Source organism: Carya illinoinensis, chromosome 3 (genome assembly GCF_018687715.1).
Source record: "Carya illinoinensis cultivar Pawnee chromosome 3, C.illinoinensisPawnee_v1, whole genome shotgun sequence".
Classification (NCBI taxonomy): domain Eukaryota; kingdom Viridiplantae; phylum Streptophyta; class Magnoliopsida; order Fagales; family Juglandaceae; genus Carya; species Carya illinoinensis.
This window is the reverse complement of record NC_056754.1, coordinates 30,198,335-30,225,076: the sequence shown is the minus strand read 5'-3', so window position 1 is coordinate 30,225,076 and position 26,742 is coordinate 30,198,335.

The following is a 26,742-nucleotide window of genomic DNA, read 5'->3' as shown; positions in this document are numbered from 1 at the left end:
TTCCTAGTTAGAAAATTAAGAGATGATTGCCACATGTCAACTTTGGTTGGTTGGCATTGCATATTGATGCCATGAGCCAGCCAATCAAAGATTGAAAAATTGAGAGACTAATGTAACTATATACTTGTGGATTTTTTTAAATTCATATATCAATTTTGCGAAAGTTAAAAACTAAGTCCTTAACTAAAAAAAAAGGTGAAAACTCAGATACTATTTTGTAACTAACCAAAAGTTTTTTAAAATGATGGTTTGATAGAGTTTTAAGAAAGTTGTGGCACTTACTATAAAGTATATTTGGATATGCAAACTTCTTTCAAAGCAGCTGTGAAAAATGATATGATAAATAAATTTTTTTTTTCAAAATTTATTTAAATTAGAAGAAAAGAAAAGGAGAAAAATGAGCACAACCACCCTCTAGTGGTTGGCCTTGCTTATACCAACTCTTGAATTCAAATTGATTTGATTCATTTGATGATGAGTTTTCTTTAGTCAAATGGGTAATCATGCTACCATAGTTACTTTGCCATTAAGCATTTTTAATATTCTAATTACACCAAAGTGAATTGTTTCCATTTTGAGGACTTAAAAGATATTCCTCAGCTCTTCATGTATCTTTGTTGGTACCAACATACACTAATCTTGGAAAAAAAAAAAATCAAATCTTACCACACTTTGAGCTTAAACTTAAGTATCCCACTTAAAATTCTGGGACCAGGGCCTTTGGTTTCTTTAGATCCAACCATCTGCCACACTTTTAGGGTGGCGCATGTCTCTCACACGTCACCACAATCTGTTTGTTTTTGTATTTTTTTCCCGCAAAGCTAAAAATGCTAATCTATAGTTTTCCAAACTATAATTCACCATTTTCACATTTATCTTTATGATTTTTGTTATTTCCCTTTGTTTAGGTTAAAAAAAAGAAAAAGAAATAGTCTCTTGGACATTTGGTCTATAGAGTGAAAGCCCTCTCCTCCTCTAGAGGGTGGGGGATGAAATCTCTACTTTGGGTAGAGTGTTGTCTCTCAATCGGTTTTAGAGAGTTATAGAAGTTAAGATCATACTAGTTACAAAGGAATTTGTATATTGGGGAAGCCCCAATTATGAATAATTGGCTTATAATTGTATCTGGTCACAACTATAACTTTGCTTTCATGAATGAATGAAGTCTATTTCTCAAAAAAAAAAAAAAAGTATCCCACTAAAACCTTAGAGTCCAGGTTAAGAAAGTATTTTAGGGCACCAAAGTTGACAATTCACTCGCTCACAATTTCCCTTTTTTTCACTAACCTTGAAATGTGGCTTAAATTAGCTTAATTTCGCTAAATTGGATCAATGTTGTTCAGTATTAAATCTTTTCTTATATCTTAACTAGCTTAATCCATGAATAGCAGAAATGAGATTAACTTAGACATTGACGACTTAGGGCACCTAAGTTGACAATTCACACACTAACAATTTCCCCCTTTTTCAACAAGCTTAAAAATTCACTTAAGTAGCTTAATTTTGTTTAATTGTATTGAGTTCGTTCATTATTAAACCTTTTCTTATATTTTAATTAGCTTAGTCCATGATTATAGAAAAAAAGATGAACCTAACATGTGCTAAACATTCCCAAGAGAAGAGAGTTACATCACATGGGATAATTGCACTCTGCTCATTATTCCCAAAACCAGTTGCAACCGGAAAAAGAAATGTTATCAATAACCATCATAAATCTGAAATTTTGGACTATTTACTAGCTTGTCATGCGAGGTGAGGAGCCTGTCATGTGAAGGCCGCGCCAATCCATGTGGTGGTGAGCTCGTTGTAAGTGCAGAGTATTGAACAATGTTCCCCTAGCGATGATGAGTGGTAGAGTAGAGCTCACCATCTGGGGTCACTAGGTAGTTAATTTGTAATCTCTAACCCCACTCTCAGCTCAAGAAATTCACACACTAAAATTTCTTAAAGGTCTAATGCTGTCTTATTGCTAGCAAAGCAACACGTCATGCATGCAAGGAGTTGTGGATTCTACGCCCTATATATATAGAAGTACTATATCCCAAAACATAACATACTTCATAATTTCATATCAAAAACAGATCTCTAAAAGGGTTACAACACTTGTCCGATAAGTTTGTAACAAAATGAATAATGGAGACAATGCTTCCTAAATACAATCTAGAAAATTAACTATTGCACTAAGTTGCTTAGCCACTCATGCAGCTTGGCTATGACATATAAGATTACGTCCAAAGGTCGAATAATCTAAGTGATCAGTTCCTTGTCGTCTTCATCTGCTACGGACTAATCAGCCTTATCCAATCTGCCAGGCATGCTTTCTTGATATCCTGACACATCGCCTATCATTCCGAAGATTGTGGGTGAATGGTAGTTGGGATTACCAAGTGTATTTACAAATCTCAGCAAGTAAGTTACCAAGCTACTAACAGGATACATATGCATGTATGATAGTAAAATGATAGGGATGCATCGTGACATGAACATAGGTATGCATAACATGATTTGGCAAATAGTATGACATATACTTGACTAGAAAAATGACATGACATAATCTGACTTGAAAAAATGATGTGACATGATCTGACTTGAAAGATAATGTGACTCATTCTGAATTAACATGAAAATCTATTATTGTATTATGGGGTTACCATGATATCCTTGTCTTATGGAGTTGCCACGATGGTCTTGTCTCATGGAGTTGCCACGATGTTCTTGTCTTATGGAGTTACCATGATAGTGTAGTCTTGTCTCATGTGATTACCATGGTTTATTAATAATGACTTGCAAAATAATTTGAGTATGCAGACGTAACATGACTAGAGTTGGAAAATATTTCATGATGGACTCGTGTGACTCATTATATGTAACCATGACGTGTAACAAATAAACATGTACAGTAAAAATGATATGGCATGTAACACGTAAATGTATAACAGATAACATGATATTCATGGCATGTAACAAATGAATTTATAATAGATGACATGACATGCATATCATAGCATGTTATAACAATTTATAATAATCATAAGTGACAATAATATAATGATAATAGTCTTACCACCGCACATACATAAGTCACCGGAATAAGTTAGAGGCTAACTTACAATGATTGTGGGTGACTTAAAAAGTAGCGTGAAATAGCGTGAACTAAAATGAGATATTTCTAAGGGTTAGAATATCTCACTAAACACTTGGAAACATTAATTTGTTTTACTTATGGTTGAGTTGCAAATATACTCTTCTACTTGTGAGAAATTACAATTTTGGCCATAAATTAAGGATTTTGCATACTGACTCCAAATCATATCAAAATTTACATTTCTCACATAAATTTGTCCTAAATCCAAATATTCAACCACAAAAATTTAAAACACCACACAACTATGTGAACTATCTTCTTAGGCCGATTCACATATATAGGTCAAAACTTAAATTTTGTAGCAACTAATCCAAACTTCAGACTTTCATACTTAAACCAATTTTTACAATACTTAAAAATCATATCCTATGTTCTAAAATCATACTAAGACATCAAAAAATAAATTTCACAAAAATCACAAACTCATTACACCAAGTTTAGGTCAATTAAGACCAACTCTTGATGTTCTTGGTCTAATGCTTTCCAAATCAATTCCAAGGACTCAAAAAGTAAGTAATCATACTCTTAACATGTTCATCATTCAAATATAAGTACTATCATGCTTGCTCAAACAACAAAATTTACAAAAATGCAAGCTACAAAGTCAGTTTGCATTTAAACATCAAAATAGAGTACACCATGCTTTTGGTCTTAGATCAAAATCACTAGATCCTTAATTTTAATAAAATAAAAACTCAAGAAATAAAACCATATACCTCATACTCAAGTTATTACTTGATTCCAGCAATAAATCTAGCATCACATGGCAAAATGTTTACCAAGACATAAAACCAAACAGAGAGCCTCTAGTTTGAGTCCTAAACAAACTTTTGCATGTATAAAATCATGCCATCAAAGATCTAATCCAATAATCTCTAAAAATAAATTTCCAAAACATAGATGAAACCCTCAGGAGCATCATATGTAAACATCAAAGCCATTAGATCAAATTTCCACAACAAAAGATAATAACTCCACCAAAACAGAAACTCTTTTGATGCTTCCAATTTCTAACTTTCCCAAATCATGGAAAACTCTTTATAAAAACTATTAACATGCAATAAATCCAAACCTAAATTTCATATCAACATGTTAAAACTTCATCATAGCACGATCTACCCAAGATTTTACCAAAACTTTCATCAAAATATCAAAGTTTCAATAAACATCCAGATTGTTGTCCATTATGGCCTTTGCATGCTCAAACCAACCATATTTTCACCCATAAAAAGTGCATGAAAAGTTACCCAAAATATACAAATGGAAATTGGCTCAAAGAAAACAAAATGCATGTAGAAAGTTTCATGATAATCGACTTACAAAGGGCTAAAAAATGCAATGTAACTATCGCCAGAAAAACTGTCTGAAGCTCTCACTTGAGTTCTCTCCAAACAAGTGAATGAAAAATAACCAAAGAGTGAGGAGAATGAATGAGGCATGCTTTATAGGGAGAGAGGGTTGACATGAGGTGGCTGAGTAACCTCTTGATGGTGGTTTTTCAGTTAAAACAATGGGCAAAACCATGGGCTACTCAGCCCATGGTATTTGGGCTACCGCTATCAAGAAGGGTAGGTTGTTTAGGGTTTCCTTTTGGCTTCCCATCCAAGCACTATTTGGGCTGACATGTCAACCATATGGCTGCCTTGGGTGGTGAGGGAAGCTTTCTCAAGAAGCTTTGCATTGAAGGTGGTTTTTTATGGGCCAAAATGGGCCTACTTGAATGGGCCTCAAGTTAGAGTATATTTGTGGTTTTGTTTAGGGTTTCAGTTTGATCAAGTCTAAATCTGATTTTTCTTGGCCCAAAGTGATTGCAAAGATGTAATAGAGTGGTTACAGGTGGATGAGTAAAACATTGAGTGATTAATTGCATGCATAAGTGATTAAACACTTAATCAAAATTGGGTCACAATTGGATTTGAAATCAAGGTTTAGGGTTTTTGCCATCATGAGAATTTTAGAGTTTCAATTGCAATCCAATGGTTTGGAGTTCCACTAGGGTTAAAGCCCTCTTTTGGTTGGTCAAAAAGTGGTTGGAATAGTGTTTGCATAAGTGACACGATCACATGACTTGAATTGTCTTCATTCCATCACACTTAACCCTCTAAGTAACAAGTGCCCCATTACGATCACATGACTTGAATGGCTAGAAATATACCGGTCCATCCAAGAAGTAATTATAGTGATCCTAAGTGGATTTGGACATTCTACATAGCAATTTGTTGATTGTTTGAACCAGGTGTTTAGTGGCACTATCCCAGGTGTCATTACTCACTAGGAGTGGCAATTCATGTTTTTGAGTCATGTCAAGTCATAAACATTCGACTATATAGGTCAACTTAAATCCAGCCCATTAAGCTAAACATGTCAAATTTTCAAATCCTAACCCGACTCATTTAGATAATGGGTCATGTTGTGTCACTCATTTAATAATTAATTTGAAATATGTCAACACGACACGATTCAATAAACCTATTTCATATAAATGGGTTGAACTAAAATGCATAATCCATTTGACTTGATTAACATAATTTTACATAAAATTTAAAATATATATTCATTAGTAGCTACAATATCTAAAAAAGTAAAATAACCTACTAACAAAAAATATCAATATTTTTTAAATTTTAATAAATAATAATACCAACATTATAAACTTTACAATAACAAACATGAACATAGATCCAAAATAATAATCTCAATAGTAAAAATATAAGTATACTGAGAAATACCAATATTACACCTTAAAAATAATAAAATTGTAATTTTGAAATAAAATCTAAACAAGTCAAAATGGGTTTATTTCGGGTTAAGCGGGTTGACCCGTTTATAAATCATGTCTTAATGGGTCATGTGATGACCCGCTTTCGCGTGTATTTTCGCTGAAGGGTTGTTTTTATTTTAATTAATATATTAGTTTATTTATTTTAATTTATTGCGCTTTAAAATTTGTTTTTAATTTATTTGATGTTGTGTTTTATTTATTTTAGTTGTTTTACAGTTTTTAATCTCGTTTCGGCAGATTTGTTTTATTTTCCCGGAGTGAGGATTGGACCTCATCTCTTTCCTACATCTCTTTTTCCCTTTTTCCTTTTTCCTTTTTTCTCTTTTCTTCTTTCTTTTTCTTTTTCTCTTTTTTCTTTCTTTTCTTTTTCTTCTTCCTTCCTCTCCCGATCGGCTCTCTCTCTCTCTCTCTCCTCTCCCACGCCGTAAGCCACCCAACCCCTCGACCCGCCGCCGTCCGGCCGCCGTGCGGCACACTGCCCCCACCGGTTGAAGCCCCTCACTCTGGCACAACCCCCCACCAAATCCCAGCCCCATCCGGCCAGCCGTTTGGCCGGAAAACGCCCTTGAAGCCCCCACGGTTTTTGCCTCGATCCGCCGCCATCGCTCCACCTCCGGCCACCATTTCTTCACCACTTCATCACCGGTCCCTTGCCGTCCTAACCCATCCATTTTCGGCCTCTAATAGCCACCGGAACAGCTCCCGCGAGCTAGCTTTCCTTTTTGGGAAATCCGGCCTCCCTCCGCCGTTTTCGCCGCCACCCACGGCCAACCACCACTTCCAATAGTTTCATAATCATCCCTAGACCATTCCCTATCAATCCCAAGTCCTGGTTTGTCCCCGTTCAAAAGTGGGTATTTTACAACCCACAGCCACAATGAATTTTCACTGTTACGTTGCTTTTTCTTCGCTGTTTGCAACGCCGCAAGCTTTCTAAAAATACCATATAGCGCTGTAAGTATTTTCCAAACCCTATTTTCAGATTTAAATATATATTGCTCTTTCAATAATTTATCTGCTGGTTGGTTGATTCCAGATTGAGTTCGAGGAGTTTGGAGGTCGGATGGATGGAGGACGGAGTTGCTTGTTTTATTGAATTATGTTGGTTGATTATTTTTGTGCATTGATATGGCATTTACATGGTGCATGCACGTGTGTTTTTAATTAATTGAGAAAAGCCTATTTATTGGCGTAAGTGGACTTACGGGTGCGTGTGTATCACGACCCCAAGCCGGGATGGGGTATTATCTCGGTGGAGCTCCTCTGGTCACTCGGGAGCGGAATAAACTGAGTGATGTCCCCTGGGTTGTTGCTGGGCGACAACGGGAGCGGGGGCTAGGGGATGCTTGGCTACGAACGCGCCGGGTGCGAAACCGGGTATCGCCCTACTCACCGACTCCGTGGCCCTTTGCTGGTGAGGGCTAGAGGATGCTTGGCTACGAACGCACAGGGTGCGGAACTGGGCATCGCTCGTTTGGTGTCACATGCGTGGTGGTACTCTGCGGTGTGGCACTGGAGTCAGGGTGTGCGGATGACCCCTAGGGGAGGTCATGGTACATACGGATAAAATGGATAATGGTTTGAGATGAATAAAGGCCAAATGTGACTTTTGGCGTGATATTAGGAAAGGATATGTTTTTGGGCCAAATGGGATTTTTGGCGTGCGTGGAAAAAATATGTTTTTATGGGTTTTCCGCATTGGCATCACTTCATGCATATTGTTTGAGTTCTATATGCTTTTATCTAGTGGTGTTTGGATTTTACTTATCTGCGATACCATTTTTGGTTCCGTAGATTTTGGTGCAGGATTCGAGGAGGAGGAGGAGGCTGAGCCCGAGGATGCGGCTCCGCCGGAGTTTTGAGTCGAAGTTATGCTTTATAGTTTGGTTTAAAACTATATTCGTGTTTTGTAATATTTTATTTATGTATGTTTTAAACAGCTTATATTATATTAAGAAAATTCTAGTACTTAGTTATATGACTTTCGTTATCCGCTGCGTTTTCTTTCGTGTACATTTGTTGCTTTCGCACACACTTGGCACTCGTCGATAGGGTGGTGACCCGAGTTGTCACCATCCAGACGTCTCGATTTCCCCGTGTCCGTGCGTGGGGATTTGGGGGCGTCACAGGTTAGCTTGTTTTGACCCGAATCTGTTAACATCAAACCTAAATTTGCTAATTTTGTGTCGTATTCATGTTAGATTCATGGGTCGTGTCACAAATTTCCACCTTACTATTCATCCAAAAAATTGTAAAAGGTATTATTGCACCATAAAGTACTAAATAATCATATAAGTCTAGTGATGTAATTCATTTTGCGAAATTTGATTCCTAAGTGCCTCGATAAAAAGGCACCCATGGCTACTATTTATCTGGAAAGCAAGAAATGTGTTATTGCACCAAAAATTGTAAATACTTATCTGAGGCTAATGGTGCAATTTGCTTCACCAACTTATACTCCTAGGTGCATTAAATAAATAAAAATGCAACTTTATCACCATAGCGAGTTAGGATCTGACTATGCTGACAAACTAAAACTTAAATAGTCATTTGATTTGTGAAATATTTTGGAATTTCGTGAGATCTTGCAAGCTGTTACAATTTCCCCATTTGTTGGATTGAGGTGACCATAGGAATCTACAAGGATTAGATCATAAGGAGACCTACCCTCAATGATGGGGGACATCCATAGCAGTCTTTGAGGATCAACTTCTAGGAGACTCACTCTTTTAGCAACCATATATAGGGGTTTCTCAGGATGGGATACTGAAGAGACTTTCCCTTTGTAAGTCTTGGGTGCCTATAGGTATGTCCGAGGATGGAACTTCAACAATAGTTGCCCTTGATGATGCACAGTATCCATATGGGTTTACTAGGATGGTACCTTGAGGGGAACCACTCTTTTCTAGACTTATCCTTTGGATGTGTAGAGGTCAAAAAATAAAGTGGGCCTTGGTTAAATTTGTTACCAAGTCCATATTTTGAGTATTATTGCATTTTGGGACCTAATAACGTTTTGTGTAAGTTATCTGACATGAAGATTTTTATAATTATGAAATAAACTTATGATGATATTTTCATGTAAACTATTGACCTAGTTTCATGAGATAAACTTATGATGATATTCTCATGTATTATATTTATGGCTAGTCCTTAAGGTTGGTACCACATGGCTTGCAACATATACAATGTGACAAGGGTATAGGCTTGAGGTCCATTCCTGGTGGATGCATGCATGTGGCAATGCCATTATGAGTCATGTGATGCGTGCATGAGATTTTAGGCGAAGAATTGTAATGTGGATTTTTATGCATATTGTATATATATATAATGCATTGCAATACTCAAGTTATTTTGACTAAAGTGCAACTTTAGATTTAATATTTGACATTTTGCAATTAACAAACTTAAGTATGCACCAAATCTTTCACACAATACATTACACACTCAAAAGTCACATTTTTGTTTTGAAAATGTCCATTTCGTTAAGGTATACACCATGGTATCCCCCTATGGCTCATTTTGTCATACTGTGGATAACAACCATGCATGTGACTTCATAATAAGTGATGCCCATTTTCGCATCCAGTAGATTCATGGCCAAGCCTACTCTAGCCTCCACCAAGAGAGAGGCAACAACATTGACCCGAAATCTTTATAGTCTCGCCCAAGCCTGTTGTTGTCTGGCGACAACCTAGGAAATGTCACTTAGCTTTATGCACTCCTAAGTGATCAGAGGAGCTCCACTAAGATAATGCCCCATCTCAACTTAGGGTAGTGAAATGCATGCACCCACAAAAGCTATTAATACAAGAACCAACAATTTTACAAATTTCAATTATGATGTACTCCAATAATGTAGTAGTTAGACTGGTTCAAAAGAATCCAGTGGAGTTTTGAAAGAAAAACAACTGTCGACAGAGGCTATGATTAATCAAGCTTTGGCATTGCGAAAGACTTTCAAGACAATCAAGGGAGCTCCTATGGGCTGTATTAACAAAAGTATAAAGTGGCAACTTCCTCGTCAAGGTGTTTTTAAACTTAATGTAGATGGGGTTATGTTATATGAATAAAGAAGTGCAGGTGAGGTCCTTATGGTAGCTAGTAAGAAGGAAATGGCAGTTCAAGACTCATTCGAGATTGAGGTTCTTGCTATCCTTAGAGGTTTGCAACCATGTCTTCCTCTTGGTTGACAGGAATTGCATATGGAAAGCGTTTCCTCTTAATAGTAAAAGAAATCTAAAATTCACTAAAATCAAGATCCTTGTTGGGAAATATTGTGACGCCCCCAAATCCCCACGCACGGACACGAGGAAATCGAGACGTCCGGATGGTGACAACCCGGGTCACCACCCTAACGACGGGTGCCAAGTGTGTGCAAAGGTAACATATGTGCACGAAGAAACACGCAGCGGATAATGAAAGTCATATAACTAAGTACCAAAATTTTTCTTAACGTATTACAAGCTGTTCAAAACATACATAAAATATTACAAAACACTAACATAGCTTTAAACCAAAAACAAAGCATAACATCAGCAACCCGGCGGAGCCGCATCCTCGGGCTCAGCCTCCTCCTCCTCATCCTCAAAACCTGCACCAAAAGCTACGGAACCAAAAATGGTACCGTAGGTAAGTAAAACCCAAACACTACCAGATAAAAAGACATAGAACTCAAACAAAATGCATGAAGCATGCCCGATGCACAAATCCCATAAAACATGATTTTTCCACACACGCCAAAAATCTCATTTGGCCCAAAAACACATATTTTCCAAAAACTGCGCCAAAAGTCACATTTGGCCTCGATAACTGTCTCAAACCAAAAACCATTTTATCCGTATACACCATGACCTCCCCTAGGGGTCATCCGCACACCCTGGCTCCAGTGCCATACCGCAGAGTACCACTACGCATGTGACACCTAACGAGCGATGCCCAGTTCCACGCCCCACGTGTTTATAGCCAAGCATCCTCTAGCCCTCACCAGCGAAGGGCCACGGAGTCGGTGCGTAGGGCCCGGTTCCGCGCCCAACGCGTTCGTAGCCAAGCAACCCCTAGCCCCCGCTCCAGTCGTCGCCCAGCGACAACCCAGGGGACATCACTCAGTTTATTCCGCTCCCGAGTGACCAGAGGAGCTCCACCGGGATAATACCCCATCCCGGCTTGGGGTCGTGATACACACGCACCCGTAAGTCCACTTACGCCAATAAACAGGCTTTTCAGAATTACACAAAAACACACGTGCATGCACCATGTAATGCCATATCAATGCACCAAAAATAAACAACCAACATATATCAATTAAACAAGCAACTCCGTCCTCCATCCATCCGACCCTCGAACTCCTCGGACTCAGTCCAGAATCAACCAACCAGCAGATAAAATAATTGAATGAGCAATATATTTTTAAATCTGAAAATAGGGTTTGGAAAATACTTACAGCGCTATACGGTAATTTTAGAAAACACCCAGCGTTGCAAACGGCGGAGAAAAAGCAACGTTACAGTGAAAAATCACTGTGGCCGTGGGTTGTGAAATACCCACTTTTGAACGGGGACAAACCAGGGCTTGGGATTGATAGGGAATGGTCTAGGGATGATTGTGAAGCTATTGGAAGTGGTGGTTGGCCGTGGGTGGCGGCGAAAGCGTCGGAGAGAGGCCGGATTTCCCAAAAAGGAAAGCTAGCTCGTGGGAGCTGTTCCGGTGGTCGTTGGAGGTTGAAAATAGGTGGGTTAGGACGGCAAGGGATCGGTGATGAAGTGGTGAAGAAATGGTGGCCAGAGGTGGAGCGACGGCGGCGGATCGGAGCAAAACCCGTGCAGGCTTTAAAGGGGTTTTCCGGCCAAACGGCCGGCCGGATGGGGGTGGGAATTGGTGGGGAGGTGCACCGGAGGGAGGGGAGTCGAGCGGTGGTGGCGGTGTGTAGCACGGCGGCCGGACGGCGGTGGTCGAGGGGTTGGGCTGTCGCACGGTGTGGGTGAGGAGAGAGAGAGGGTCGACGGACGCGGGGGAGAAGGAAAGAAAATGAAGAAGAAAAGAAAAAAAAAAGAAAAAGAAAGAAAGAAAAAGAAAAAAAAAAAGAAAAGAGAAAAAGGAAAAAGAAAAAGGAAAAAGGGAAAGGAGGTGTAGGGAAAGAAGATGAGGTCTAGTCCTCATTCCGGGAAAACAACACTAAACCGCCACAACGAGATTAAAAACCGTAAACAACTAAAAGAAATAAAACACAACATCAATTAAATTAAAAACCAATTTTAAAACGCAATAAATTAAAATAAATAAACTAATATATTAATTAAAATAAAAACAACCATTTCAGCGAAAATACAAGCGAAAGCGGGTCATCACAAATATTGTTGAAGATATCAAACAATTAATGCAAAGATTTCAGAAATGCACTATTCAACATGTATATCGACATTTTAATGAAGCTACTCATAAACTTGCTAGATATGCATCGAATGTGGATGACATAATTGTTTGGTGGGACTATGTTCATTTTTGTATTCACCAAGTCATTTGGACTGACAAGTACTTGTAATGCTTTTGCTGTTATTAATAAAGTTGTGTTTCTTATAAGAAAAGATGCAGTAGTTAATTACATGAGAAATCACATAACAACAAAAGTATTTAATATAAAAAACACAACATTTAAACAACAAACAGAGCACTTCCCATGGCACATAAAAAACTACACATAGACCCATCACAAATCAAACAATTATCCCATCACTTCACATGTCACATAGCCACATCACAAACTAAACTTCATCCCAACACTTTATATGACACACTATCACAACACAATTACACAGTTTATCCCAACACTTCACACAGCGTACAATTCACAACATCAGAGCACAAAACATGATTGCACAATATCAATTACAGTTATTCCAAGGTTAGTCCGAGAGCTACTTACAGAGCGGAGGTAAACTTTATGGATGATCGAAGTGTCTCGAGCTCTGCTTGCCGGTCATGCTCGTTCTTGTATGTGGGTCTCAAGGTGGTCATCCAAGGGGTCTTGGGAGTCTCTGATAGAGGCATTGAACATGACACAGAGACAAAGAGCAAGAGAGAGAGATATGTAGAAAAAGCTTATAGGAAAGCGGATTTGGGTGGCTAATGGTCAGAGAGAGAGAGAGAGAGAGAGGGCTTACTAGCCCGGTCTCAAAGTCAGATGGAAGCTATAGCTTTTGTAATGGTAACAAACAGAGAGGGAGAAAATGAGAGAAAGAGAGTGCGAGAGAGGGAGGAGAGGAATCTAAGGAAGGCAATGAGATCAGGAGGGAGGGAGGGAAGCCTGCTAGGGATGGCGTAGCATGAAGGGTGATGGTGGCAACTAGGGTTTTTTAACGCAGAAAGGGCAAAGCTTTCCAAGAAAGGAAAAGATAGAGTGAGTGAGTGGTGATTGGAGAGTGAGTTGGAGGTGGAAGATCTACGGTGGTGTGTGTGCCAGAGTGTGTTAGACTACTACTAAGGCAAAGCACTAAACGAGAGAAATAGAGAATGAGAAGGATCTGAGAGAGATGATGAGACCAATAGATGAAATGGTGGTGATGGAGAGAGTGAGGTCGTTGAAGGAAAAAGAGAGATGGTTGGAGAGGGAAGGGTTATCGGTATATTTATAGGCTAGGAAGCCCACCATGGGCAGCATAGTCCTTAACTGTGGTTGGTGGTAGTGGATGGCGGTCAGGTGGCAAAGGAGGGACTGGGGTTTGGCATTCATGTGGGTTTGTGTAATTGATGTGTAGAATGACATATAGGGGGCTAAGAAGTTGTAGGTCACGAGAGCTGCAGAGGGAAGGGGGGCATGGGAGGGAAGGGAGACAACATATGTGATGCCCTAGATTTTGTTTGGGATCGGATAGATTATGAAGTGTTGAAACATGCAAATAAGGTTACCTGCTCCCGTTTATGACAAATAAAGATGTAATGCACCTAGCATGCATCTAACAGTATGCAATATATACAAACGGGTAATTTTATTTTTCTTTGACTAAAAATCACTGTACCAGATACTACATCCCAAAATATTATATGATTCATAATTTCATAACAAATTGATAATTGTAATGATACAAAACTGGTCTATTATAATTGTAACATAAATAAGTACTGGAGACAATGCTCCTCAAGTATAGCACTAAAGGCATAATTACTAAGCTAGCTCATTGAGCCGCTTGTGCAACTCGGCTAAGATAGCCATGATCCTATCTAAAAACAAGAGGACTAAAGTAATAAACTTATTTTTTTCACATCAGGACCTACTCAACATCATCCAATTGGTCCTGTACTGATTCTCCATGTTCTGACACATGATCTACCATTCTAGGGGGAATGGTAGTTGGGACTATCAAATAAGATTTGATTAGAAATCTTGGCAAGAACTTAAATGGAAATATACAAATGCATGCATGATAGTAAAATGGTATGAATACAAAGTCACATGAACATGAACATGCATGACATGACTTGACAAATAGCATGTAATGTGCTTACATAAGTGAAAACTTGACATGGGTTAATTGGAGTAATATGTTCCATGGAGAACTAAAGCTTGGGTAAAGCCTAGAGTGGAAATTGATTGGTGAAAATACTTTGATTTATTTCAATTCATAAATTAAGTTTTATTGTTTAAGATTTTATAATTGAATTCTCTATTTGTTTTGGAATTTTTTAAGTTTGAGACAATTATATTAAATCTTGCTATCATTTTTCGTAAGCTATAGGATTATAAATATATGATTATGACTTAAATAGTTGTTTTTCATGTCATTGATGTGATCTTTTGTTGCACTATTGTTTGTGAACATAGTGTCGTCTATAGATTTGATATTTAATTTTATATATGAAAGCTGTGGTTTGTAAAGAGGGGAATAGATTCTAGAATTAAATTTGAGAAAGTAGATGAATATAACGTCATATATTCCAATTAAGAATTTAGTGCTATAAATCTTAATTGTGTATATAGTTGGATTGAAAAGGCCAGAGTATTGGATCCAATTGATTGAAACTTGAAGCTTTACTTACCTTTTTATCTGTACCCTAATCTCATTTTAATTGCATGCTTTAGGTAGAATTTTCATATTCTTGTTATATTATCATTTAATCTTTTCCCCTAAACTTACATATGGTAGCATTTCTTCCGACTCCTTGTGGATCGACACCCTGAACTATACTATAACACTGTGTAATAGTTTGGGTGTAATCAGTGTCCTATTGGCAAATGTGTCTTTGAGGAACATATCTTATTGGAATGAACATCTAACAAGATGAGCCTCATTGGTTAAGGTTCGTTGCCAATCACGATGGTTCCTTGCCAATCACGATGGTTACATGCATTATCCTATGATCTAAAAATGATGCATTATGCGTAGTTTCAAGCCTTCCCTACCTTGTATCCCATGAACTTCTTATGTATGTTCCTTTGATACTAGTGGCCTTTCCTTACCCATGGCATTACCCATCCTTGGCATGTCGTCATCACTCCATGCAAGGATATCACTATGCTTGATGAGGATCTACTTCATCTACTCTTCGAGGTCTAGTGCCATGCACATCCATATTCTCGTAGTACCCTCTAGTTGCCCAAGATAAAGGCAACCAACTCCAAAGGCTAGGGCCCGAATTGGCTACGCAAAACTAAAAATCTTATTTCATCTCATCTCAATTCATCATTACAACTTTTTCAAATCCCCATACAAAATATAATAAACAATTTAACTTTTTCAAATCTCAATACCAAATTAATATTAAAAAATTATATTATAATAATATTTTATTCATTACTATTTAAAACATCTCATCTCATCTCATCTCATATGTGTAACCAAACGAGGCCTAGCTACTTCTCATTTCTTCTGCTCATTCTCATTCTGAGTCTTGATCAATCGCTCAATGAGCTTGAGTGGTGGCAGAATAGAATCTCCATTCGCTCCTCTGGCTTTTGTAAGGCGAACCTCTCCTCCCATGTTCTTCAACTCCTGGACATACGTAAAATTCCAGTGCCGACATGTGTTTAGAGTTAGGCGACCAATGATAGCATTAAGTGATGACAAGGCTCTCACCACTAGGAAGTCTACCATCATGGTTGTAGTGCAGGGCTTGGTTCCTGTGATGCTCCCAGATTCTGCTTGCACTTTGGTAGACTCTGAAGTGTTGGGACATGCAACACAAGGTTTTCTGCCCCCATTCATGACAAATAAAGATGTAATGCACCTAGCATGCATCTAATAATATGCAATATACATAGTGGATATTTTTTTTCTTCTTTGAGCAATACTATGTACCAGAAATAACATATCTGAAAAACATAAACATACTTCATAAAATCCACATAACATATGTTCAAAAGTTGCAGTGTATGTCCAAAAATCTGTAACATCACAAGTACTGGAGACAACACTCCTTAAGTACATGTAAAGACCACTAATATATATATATACTAGGCTAGTCCTTCAAGTAGCTTGCGCAACCTGGCCAAGGAAGCCAACATACTATTGATGAAATGGAGCATCGAGGCCATAAGCTTTGCATCATTGAGTTGGCGCCTAATCCACCTCCTCTAGTGGCACATCATACTAATCCTGATCTTGGCACATGATCTACCATTCTAGAGAAAATGGAATTTGGGACTACCAAGTGAAATTTGATTACAAATATCAGCAAATCAACAAATAACTTTAATTAGCAGTGTACAGATGCATGCATGAAAGTAAAAACATGAATGCTGACATGAACATGAGTAAACATGATATGACTTGCTGGAACTAACGTGAACTGAATTGACATGAAATGAACTTGGACTATACATAAGATGGAGTGATATGAAATTGAACATGATGTGAACTGAACCTGAACTGATCTTGAAACTGAACATGAACTTGGAATCTTATTCCTATAATAACCGATTGATTAGACATGAACTGTAGATACTACACAGGTCCCCTTAGGTTGTGTACCCCTACCAATACCGCGTCACATCACAGGTTCTGCACCAGCTGTAAGTATGTTAACATATGCATCATACCATAGGTATATGTATCCATTGTGAGTATGTAATATAAGCATCTCATGGTAGGTATCTGACTTGCATTAGTGCGTATAACATGAATGTGAACTGTGGTTGGCACCATCAGCGTTGGCGCCTGACTTTGCTATGGCGACTAGTTATTTAAGCCCCATTCGAAGCCTGTTGATCGTACTTTATCAACCCAGAGAGTTGCACACTAGTTTAAACACTCTAGTATGAACAATGGAGTTCTACTAGGATATTACCCCATCCTAGCACTAGAGGTCATGATAAACATAAAAGACTCAACTGACTTGATAATATTGTTTTTCATGACAAACTCCAGACTTGTGACATAGCATGGCGTGAAATGAAATGACAGATGATGTAGCTTGACATGATGTAAGATGTACATGAGACTAGTAATATGACATGAAATTATGTGTAACAGATAAACATGAATTAATCGTGAAAGGCAATAGTTATGTATGGCATAATATGACATAACGTGCATCATATATATATATACATGTATTGGAATTAAATCAAGCATGATATAACTTAAAATATACATATTCATAAAACATAAATGATGGTTTCTCTAACCATCATATTTTTTTTTGAGAAGAGCGGAAGGTCACATGTCCAAGAGTGACCCCCTCTCATATTTATTAAAATAACTCCCTCACTTTTGGCGGAGGAATACCGTGGAAACAAAAACAAATAACAAGGAAAAAACCAAAAGAACCATAACCAAAATACTAAACAAAAACAGCCCTACTAGTCAAGAAACCAAACCATAAGAGAACCAAGGAAAAACCAGACCTAACATCTTAAAGATGGGAGGCCTAAATTATCAAAACGGATCAAACCTTGCAGAATCCGAGGCATACTACAATTATTATATTACACCAAATCCACTCCTGAAACCTCAGATTTGGCTAACCAATCCGCCACCCTATTACCTTCACGTAAGACATCATATACACATAAATACCGTGAAAGAAAATTAAAGGCTAACTTACAACGATTGAAGTATGACAAAATTAAGCATGAAATAATGAAAACTATAAGGAGACATTTCTAAAGGTTAGAAACTCCTTACAAGTATACTTAGAAAAATAGAATTATGGAATTAGAGTAAAATGACCATTTTACCCTTGTGTGTGAAAAAATGGCTATTTTACCCATAACTTAAGGATTTCATATCCTAACTCAAAAGCTCACCAAAATTCACATTCCTCATGTAAATTTTGCCTTAAATCCAAATATTTAATTAGAAAATTTTAAATCACAACATAGCTAGAAGAACCAAGCATGTGATGAAATACACTAAGACTAAAATCCTTGGTTTTTGTTGCAATTCTTTCAAACTCCAATTTTCATGCTAAAATTGAATCATTCAACATAAAAAATCATATGTTATGCTTTAATATCAGGCTAGTGCATTAAAAAAACACAAATCATAAAAACCATTGTTAACTTCGTGTTTTGTACACCAATGGGTCAGGCTCTCAGCAATTTGGGTCTTCAGTCTTGTGTCCTGTGAACATAGAGAAAAGGTCGAAGGGAGGTGGCTGGGGGAGCCTCCAATGCCTAAGTCAATACTACTTTTAGAAAGTATGCAGGAGAGTAAAGAAAAGTAGAGAATTGAAAGAGTATATCGAGTGTGTAGAGCCTAATCCATTTTCGATACATGGGGGGTTCCCTTTTATACATGGCTTCAAGGGTCAGGCAGCCATGCCTTGCAGCTAGGGGGTGTCCTCCCAAAGTCCCTTCTGCCATACCCATTTAATTTGGTGTGACCCTCTGAGACTTGAATTTAATGCGGCATGATCCTCTGGTGGCCACATTTAATATGGCGTGACCCTCTGCTTCGTCTTAGAGTTCAGTTATGTTGAGATGGCGTGTTCTTCCCTTTTTGCCTGGGCAGATTTCTTGCACTCCTTGGATAGTGGACTATCCTCCACTCCTACCAAATCAAGTTTATTCAGGTCGGGAGCCCTTTAGTTAGGTCGACCGGTGGCTTAGTTGGTATAGGCCTCTGGGTATTGGGCTTTGCCACTAGGCCTTGGAGAAAAAACCCCCTAACAACCATAATTTTCTTCATGCCAAAACATCAAATTTTTTTTTTATACCATAAAGAACAACACTTGATGTTCTTAACTCTAAGAACTCCGAAAGTTCAATATTCTTAACATAACCATTAATCAATCCTAAGAAATAGCATGCTTGAATAAACAAGTAAAAAAATACAAAAATCCTAAAATGCCAACCAATTCTATTGGCTCGCACATTTTCTCCAAAATCGAGTACCACATGTTTTGGTCTTTTTTGATCAAACCACTAGATCTAACCTTTCCATGAAATAAACCATCAATAAACAACATCATATGCTTCACATTCAAGTCCTAAAATGGATTTAAGCATTAAACTCAAGATCACACCCGGTGATCCTCAAGTTTGTATTTTAGCCGAACATCAACATGCATAAAAATTCATTCCCTCAAGATCGCAACCATAAATCTTCAAAATAACTTCCTAACACATATATCGAAGTCTCAAGAATAATATATGTGAATTTCAAGACCATAGGAAAATGCTTTCACAACAAAATATCCATGCTTATTCAAAACAAAAATTGTTTTTATACCTCTAGTTTCTAACTTTCCCGTATCATATGCAAGAAACTCTTACAAAACTCTCATATCATACAAAACTCTTAGTAAAAACTCTCAATATGCAACAAACTTAAATCCAACTTGAATTTTAATATTTTAAACATAAACCATAAAAATATTGAACCAATATCTTAGGAAAATTATCAAAAAAATTAAAGAATCACACATTATCTAGATTATCGCTCAATATGACCTTTTCATGCTTAAACAGACTTTTAGCTAATCAAAACTCCATGAAAAATATATTGTTGGATTCTATACTCAAAGATGAAAAACTTATTTGAAGAGAGTTTCTTGAGAATCTACTTAAAAATGCTTCAAATAGTTCAAGCAAGAAAGGCCAGAAAAGCTGTCTAAATCTTCTCCTTGAGTTCTCTCCAAGAAAGTGTTTCAAAAGTAACAAAAGCCTAAGGAACAAGCCATGGATGACTTATATATTGCTGGTTGGGGTTGAGAGGCGATGTGAGTGTGGCTTTTTGGTGAGTGGTTGTCAGCCAAGACCATGCCCAAAACTAGGGACTATAGCACACGGTTTTGAACCTTGAAGCTACCGTGTGATATGGTGGTGGTGAGGCTTTGATTTCCTTCCCATCAACCACTATTTGGGGCTAACATTGGCCATGGAAGTACACTCATTGTAGTGGGAAATCTTCTCCAAGAAGCCATGCATAGGTGGTGCAATTCGGTGGGCCTTAATGGGCCTAAACCGATTGGGCCTCATTTGGGGTTTCAATAGGGTTTGGTTTGGCGTTTCGGTTTCTAACAAGTCCAAATCTAGTTTTTTTGACCCAATGAAAATGCTATAGTACAAAAGAATGGATAAGGGTGTAATGGCACAAATTTGAATGTTTAATAGCATGTGGAAGTAATTTAATCAAGTGATTAAATACTATACTATAACCAGCTTCATTTAGGGTTTGGGAAATCATTTAGGGTTTCAGCTTCCACAAAGTATTTGGGGTTTCACTAGGGTTGAAATCCTCTTTGGTTTGGTACAAAAATGGATAGTTGGGTAGAATAGTGTTGTCATGATCACAAAGCTTGATTTACCTTCTTTTCCATCACATTTCCATTTTATGGTTCCTCTTGGTGCCAAGTGTCCTATATTATTCACCAAGAGTGGGTAAGATCTTGCCAAGTATCCAAATGAGACTTTTTTAGACTGATTTGGACATCTTGGATTGTGTGCCACATGGTGCTAACACATAAGTTACTATTCACTCCAAAAATTGTGAAAATAATTTTGCACCTTAAAATCCTAAATAATCTTATGAAACTAGGACTATACTTCATTTTATGAATTTCACTCCTAAGTGTCTCGAACAAATTAAGACGCATTTTTGAATAGCTATTGTGCAGAAAAAGAAAATCCTTTTATTTCATCGTAAAATCCTAAATATTCATATGAGACTAATGGCTTAGTCCATTTCTCATTCTCACATTCCTAAGTATCTCAAATAAATAAAATTGCTATTCTGACACCTAATTGAGCTAGAAATTGACCATGCTAACGGATTCAATCCTATGTGATTGCTCGATTCGTTAGATCTTTCCTAAGTTTTCACGATGTTCCTAAAACCTAAAGAAATCCATCCACTAAAATTCAGGTATGCTATTACAATCCCCGCTACAATGGGTAAAGTGATAGTGCTGATAGGCTACACCGCTTCTCCTAAAAGAACCTTCAACGGTGTGGGCGTCAACTGTAATTTGTCCTTCTCGATTCCAATTCTTTTAAATGCTTCTCAGTATAGGAAATCTCATAAACTCCTATTGTCAATCAAGATCTTTCTAGTGGTGCAATTGGAGATGAGCAGAGTGAGTATGAAGGCATCGTCATGGGAAATGATGATGCACCACTCCCGGAAAACGTACCTACTATAGTCTGAATCTCATCAATGGGCTCGCACAACATGGCTGGGCTATGGTGGTAGGTGCACCCTGTTCTTATTGTTCTCCCTCCTTAGGCTCTCGCTTCCCCTTCGTCCTTGTGGTGGTCTTTCCCTCTACTACCTAGTCAATTGCATTTCTAGGAGGGCTTACATTTGGCAATGAAGCACTCTAGTTCTCTATTCCTTTGCATGACTCTATTTGGTTTTTGAGGTTGTGATGATCATCCATGTTGTGACTCCGCATTTTGTGGTAGGCATAGTAGAGGTTGAGCCTTTGGGTGCTAGTGCCTTTGCCATTGCTTGTGTTGTCTCATGCTTCACCCCCCCCCCCCCCCCCCCCCCCCCCCCCCCCCTTGCACATTCATGTTAGAATGCATTGTTCTTACATGCCGGTTAAGAGTATGGGAACCCTTTTCTCACCTTCGCTCATCTTGCCTGCTTCTTTCCCTTTCCTGCTCTGTCTGCCAAATGCTTTATGTGTTGACCGCCTTCGCCTTCTTCTCATTATTGTCCATTTCCGCCCTACGTGGACCATTCAATACCTTTAGCATGTCTTCAGCATTGTAAAACTCATCTACCCAATCCATGAACTTCGTAAAGTCGTCAATGTCTTTCGAGCCAACTCCAACATGAAGAGGCTCATGGGTCCATACGTCGCCAAAAAGGGCGGCTAGTGTTATCTCCTCTTCCCAATATTTTGTTTTCGGCTACTCCTTATTGAACTAGGCCATGACTCCTTCAAGTTTTCGTCCTTTCACTACTTTACAATAAGTAGGTGTTTAGCTAGCCATGAGTTATGTGAGGATTTTCTGGCCAAGCTCCTCAATACCAGTAATCGACCCAATGCACAGACTCCCGAACCATCCTCTAGCCTTGCCTTTGAGGGTTAAAGGGAAGGCTCGAAATATGATTTTCCCCAGGAACTCGTAAAGGACCATGTCAGCCTTGAAAGTCTTCAGATGCTCTACCAAGTCCTTGAACCCATCATAGGGCTCTATTTTTGGGACCTTAAACCACGAAGGGAGGGAGACCACCAATATCTCCTTGCTCTACAGTAGATCCATGTTGTTAAGTAGGTTATCTATGATGATGATGCTCCCACTCACATTGCCATCTCCTCATATCTCTACATTGGGTCCTTTAGGCTATCCATGTATCACCTTCTTCTCGTCTTAATCGTATTTAGTTGGTTTATGTAACAGCCCGCTAGAAATTCAATGGTGGAATTTCTATTGGCTTTGGGAACCTCGTGAAGATTCCATAAGTTTTCACGAATTAACCAATCGCATAGGTTTTAGTCTAATCATATAGTGAGTGATCTAGAAGTGCAATTTTAATTAATTGAGGTAGTTACAAGTATCAGAATATATTATGGTTTGCGCCATTAGACTCAATTGATTATTTATGATTTTATGGCACAATAACTCATTTTCATACTTTCAGATGAAACGCTTGTTCGAAACTGTGAATTTATTTTTAGGGGCACTTTGGGACTGAATTTCGATAAAATATTTTTACTGTAGGTTCATATGAATATTTAAGATTTTTCGGTCCTAAGTTTGTCATGCGCTTTTCTTGAGTGAATAGTCATCTCGATAAGCCCACCAAGTGCAATGTTTTCAAAATCATAATATGGAATGTCCAAATTAAGTTAGAAAAGTTTTATTTGGACACTTGGCAAGATTTTAGCCACATATAATGAATAGTATTAGACACTTGGCACCATGAGAAACATTGATTGATTAGAATGAATCAATGTGTGAGATCATGCCACCGAAGCAAAAACCCTATTCCATCTGACCAATCAAATTGTGCCAAACCAAAGATGATTTATACCCTAGTAAAACCCTATATGGTTGGAATCCAACTAAGAATCCAAAAGCATGGTTGAAACAAAAATCCTAAATGGTTTTATCCAAATCCTAAAGGTGACCTCAAAATCCTAACTGAATCGATTTCTAGCATTGTGTTTAATTGCTTAATTAAATTACTTTCACATGCTATTAATCCTTCAAATTTATGTCAGAACATCATTATCCAAATTTTTTTAACCTTGTATATTTGATTGGACCAAGAGAAATTAGATTTGGCCTTGATAGCAATCCAAACCCTTTTAAAACTCCAAATTGAGGCGCATTCGGTTTAGGCCCATTAAGGCCCACAAAATTGGGCACCTTAGCATGGATTTTGGCAAGGAATTTCATTCCCCCACATGATTGATCAGATGTCTTCAAGAGGGTCTAGAAGGTTCTAGAAGGGAAAAGTCAAAGAGCCACCTCACTCTTCCAAGTCTATACTTCACCATTAGGAAATATCTTGGGCTGAGTTTTGTGTATTTTATTGGGTAAGAAAGACCAACACTCAAGGCTCACTTTAGCTTCATCCTCTTTCATACCTTGTGTAAAAATATCTCCAGCACACTCCCCACGAAATTCATCTTCTTTTACACTTTTCATTGAAAGAACACCAAACACTCTCTAAGACAGCTTTTAGGAGTTCTTTTGAACGCCCATTTATAAGATTTGTTAAGTGTTCTATCACAACATTTCCTTCATAAAAGTTGTTCCTTATTGAGTCTAGTTTATGTGGATATCTTATTTATTCTATTTAAAGATCATTTGGTCAGTCAAATATATTTAAACTCTAGAAAGGTCATTCTAGGCGATAAACTGGAGAGTATGTTATATTTTGGAGTTTTTGACCAAGCTAATGGATAGATATTAGTCCAAAATTTTTATGGAGTATTTTTAACATGTGCATATGATTATTGTTTGAGGATTTGTGGCATGATTGAGGGTTTTGATGAAAGAGTTTCTTAGATTTAGAAACTTAGAAACTAGAAGAGGAAAAACATTTTCTCTTTTGAGAAAGTTTAAATTTTTGGTGGTCTAAACCTATTCCAATGGCTTTGATAATTTTATTGGAGGATAATAATCCTCTTATATACATGTTAGAATATTATTTTGAAGATATTTGATGTTAGTTTCAAAGATATGAAATTTTATGCAAAGATATATTCGGATAGGCCAAAGTGTGGATGTTATTGACTAAATTTATGTTTTGGTTGATTTTTAACCATGTGAGTTTGAATTAGAAGCTTATATATGTTTTATGACACCTTTTTAAACCATGTGATGTTTTGGTTTGAAGATCACATGTATAAATCATGGATCAAGAGGTTGATCAAAACAAGTTAGAAACAAAAAAAAAAAAATGAAAATAACATATGAGAATTTCGGCCCTATGGAGTTTTCATAGTTGTGATTAGTTTTAAATTTTTATAAATTTATATTTGAGTTTAGGATAATATTTACATGAGGCATGTAAATTTTGGTGACTTTTGGAGTTAGCATGCAAAATTCTTCAGTTAGGGGTAAAATGGTCATTTTTCTATATGTAGAGGGTAAAATGAAAATTTTACTCTAAGTTAGTACTTTTTCATATTTCAAAATTGTTAGTGATTAAGTTCTAACTTTTAGAATCACTATTTACAATTTCTCGTGACCGTGCTTGAGCTTTCATAAGAAATGTGGAGATCGAGGTAAGTTAGCTCTTAACTTACTAGCAGTTTACTGTGTATGTGTGCTAAGTAAAGGAAATACAGTGTATGTATGTGTGTTATCATATATGTCATGCCATGCCAAGTTATCACATATTTATCTGTTATACAGAATTTATTCTATCATGAGTTATTCATCTGTTACACAAGATATTCTGTCACGTATTACTATACATTGCAAGTACATCATGTTAAATATGCCATCTATTACATGTATGTCATGTCATGTTCACTGTTGCAAGTATGTCATGTTAAGTATGTTTTCCGTTATATGTGATACCATGTTATGAAATATTGTCTGTTACATGTTTATGTCATTGATGACTTGCAAAATTCATATTGCAGATTTTACAAGTTCGCTCGAGCGGAGGCTTTTGGCCGCTCGAGTGAATTCAGGCAGATTCAAACGCTCGACTACCACTCGACAGGGAGCTCGAGCGGGTTGCTGAAAAACAAAGATCGCTCGAGCGGAAACATTGGCCGCTCGAGCGAAATCAGGCAGAGTCGAACGCTCGATGTGCGCTCGATAGGACGCTCGAGCGAAATCAGGTAGAGTCGAACGCTTGACGCGCGCTCGACACCCCGCTCGAGCGAACATCGTATGTTGACAGATTTTAGGTTTTCCGCCGTGAGACCATATAAAAGCAATTTTTCACTCTAGAGCCGTGAGTTTTGACTGGAGAACACTTCTTGGGAGAGAAAAACATAGCTAGAGGGATTCAAATCATCTACTTTTGGAGAGGAAATTCCAATTATTGCACGTACGTTGGAATCATACACAAGCACGGACGGGAGAAAAGCGTTGAATCGTTCCCTTGAGCTTTTGATGACGAGTTGAGGCTGCAAGGAGGATTTTTTCAGTGTTTATTTTCTTCCCATCTTCTCAAAACAATTATGGTGAATTCGTTTATGTTGAATTCCATTTCTAGCATGAGCTAAATTTTCTTCATTCTAGGAAAACGATGTAACCTATTTCCGAACTATGCTTGATTGTCTATGCTAATTTAATGCAATTCTCTCTTTGTTTATCTGATTTATTCTGAGTTTATTGCTTCTAATTAACTGGCCATTGATTAGATGATAAGTAATCTTGTGATTTGCTATCGAAAGAGGGAATCATAGGGTAGATCTTGGATATTTCAGCATAGGTAAGTATAGAGATCGAAAGACTTGTATGAACCTATGTAGTAATTAAATCATTGGTCTTATTGCGTTCTTGATTATTGAAATTGCATATTCTTGTGTGAATTGATAACCAAGAGTCAATTCCAATTGACTATCGAAAGAGGCTTTTGGATGAATTAGAGATTTGCTAATAGACAAAAGAGATTTAAATTAAATTAGCTGGATGAGAAAAGCATAGTGAAGAAGTAGGTGAAATCAATTTCCTAGAAGTTTTATTCCCATTAATTTGATCTTTGAACGTCAGTTTTATTTTCTTTGCTTATTTCTCTTTGAGTTGATCTAGTTTTATTTGCAACTACAAAAACCTTAGCGATTCCTCTAGATAAAATTGAGATTAGTATAATTTTGGTATTTGGCAAGAGTAAGGTACCAATCCCTGAGGACGATACTCTTCTTATTACTTTACTATAAAACTACGATACTGTGCACTTGTAGTTTTGCACCGGTCAAGTTTTTGGCGCCGTTGCTGGGGATTGGTTTATTC